A 2,500-nucleotide genomic window follows, 5' to 3' on the forward strand; every position below is an offset into this window, starting at 1 on the left:
TTGCGCGTACTAGTGGGTTCCGACACCGGCACCTTCCCCCCCTCGCCGCCCTCGCTTTTCACAAATCAAATGCCGAAGCACTTTGCATCGCGCCCAGTCCCCCGGCCTGCTTATTACTCGCGCATTGAACTGAGTTCATCGACACCGACACCTTCCTCCCCTCGCCGCATTTGTTTATGTCGCAAATCGAGTGCCGAAGCACTCTGCATTGCGCCGCGGCACCCGATTTGCTACTACTCGAGCATTGAGGTGAGTATATTTCGGCCACCGGCATCTCTTCCCCCCGCTCGCCGCGCTCGCTTTTCACAAACGGAGCTTCCAAGAGCTTTGCATCGCCCCCGACACCCGATCTGCTTATTACTGCAAGCATTGAAGAGGGTTCATCGATACCGGCACCTTCCCCCCGCTCGGCGCTTTCGAAATACATCTACTTGCGCGTACTAGTGGGTTCCGACACCGGCACCTTCCCCCCATCGCCGCCCTCGCTTTTCACAAATCGAATGCCAAAGCACTTTGCATCACGCCCAGTCCCCCGGCCTGCTTATTACTCGCGCATTGATCTGAGTTCATCGACACCGACACCTTCCTCCCCTCACAGCATTTGTTTATGTCGCAAATCAAGTGCCGAAGCACAATTTCTCGATACCGACGGGCTCCTATCCCTCCCTTTGATTGATCTGAGCGGTTACTGACATCGTTTCAGTGGACTAGAGGCAACACCGATCCCACATGACCCCCCCTTCGTGGTGTTCATCACCCCCCCAGCTGGGCGAAGAACACCTCCTAAATCCCTCTTAAATCCGTTTTCAATTGCTTATAATTGTTTGTTAGGGACATTCGAGGCAGCAAATGTCGTATATAAGCAATTGGGGGAAGGGGGAGGGACTACTGGGGGCAGGGGAGGCGGTCTCTGCAAGGGGGTCATTTTGCAGAGAACCACTACTCCCCTATAGAGCATATTGGAGAAAACTGGGAAGGGCAGGGGGAAACATGGGATTTCCGAGGAGGGGCAAACGCCATAACTAATTGTACATTTGGTATAAAATCGAGATTTTTTGCAGGGACACTCAGAATAATGTCAGGCACCTTGTGGAAAAAGGCCAGATTTAATTTCGACCCAGAAGTATTTGTTTTTATTTTCCAAAAGGGGCAGAATGTCGAAAATCGAAAATGACAAACCGCTTGATGTTTCGGACTGCTACCACTTGCAAAATTTCCTTAAAATAGAGACTTATTTATGGTCAAATTATAGTGCGGGCAAAGTTGAACAGAATGCGGCCTTGACATGGCATTTGCACTCTAGGCAAGGCCATGTCGCGTTCTTGGCTTTGGAAATTTCCAACTCCGTTTCACTTGTAAAAGTGTATATCTTTTATGGTTCAGAACTGTAAGCAATGATTTTAGAGAAATTTAGAAGTTGATTTCAGGTCATTTGGATGAGTTTTCGATTTGATATGATATTTCTCGTTTCTGAGATGTAGAAAATCAAAATAAACTGAAAACTCGACCAAATGACGATATGTCAATCTTAAAATGTCCTAAAAATCGTCCCCTATAGGTTTGCAACATAAAATGCAGGGGGATATTTGAAATAAAATTGAGTTTTCGAGGTTTGGCATTCGTTGGCATGCTAGCGTGCAGCCATATTAGCCTCGCCAGGCAGGGGAATTAGCCTCGCCAGGCAGGGGAATTAGCCTCGCCAGGCAGGGGAATTAGCCTCGCCAGGCGTGTTGTCTCCGTGTTGTCCGTGTGTTGTCTCCGTGTTGTCTGTGTGTTGTCTCACACGCTATTAGCCTCGCCAGGCGGGGAGATTAGCCTCGCCAGGCAGGGAGATTAGCCTCGCCAGGCAGGGATATTAGCCTCGCTAGGCATGGATATTAGCCTCGCTAGCCCATTCTGCCTGCATTCCTGCGGGCATATTAGCCTCGCTAGGCAGGGATATTAGCCTCGCTAGCCCATTCTACCTGCATTCCTGCGGGCATATTAGCCTCGCTAGGCAGGGATATTAGCCTCGCTAGGCAGGGATATTAGCCTCGCTAGGCAGGGATATTAGCCTCGCTAGCCAATTCAGCCTGCATTCCTGCATGGATATTAGCCTCGCCAGGCAGGAATACTAGCCTCGCTAGCCCATTCAGCCTTCATTCCTGCAGGCAAATTAGCCTCGCCAGGCAGGGATATTAGCCTCGCCAAGGCATATGGTATGCCTTTCAAGGCCGAGCAAGTGCCATGCCGAGCAAGGCCGAGCAAGTGCCATGCCGAGCAAGGCCGAGCAAGTGCCATGCCGAGCAAGGCAAGGCAGCAAGGCCAGGCAAGCCAAAGCACAAGGCAAGGACAAGCAAGGGCAGTGTCAAGCAAGCAAGGCCAGGCAAGCCACAACGAGGGCAGTGCCAGGAAAGGGAAAGACGAGGCCGGGCAAGGCCAAGCAAGGGCAAGGCAGGGGCAACAAATGCCGATGCCGAGCAAGGCAAGGGCAAGGCAGCGGCAACCAAGGCCAAGGCAG

The sequence above is a fragment of the Argentina anserina genome, unplaced genomic scaffold (genome assembly GCF_933775445.1).
Source record: "Argentina anserina unplaced genomic scaffold, drPotAnse1.1, whole genome shotgun sequence".
Taxonomy (NCBI): Eukaryota; Viridiplantae; Streptophyta; class Magnoliopsida; order Rosales; family Rosaceae; genus Argentina; species Argentina anserina.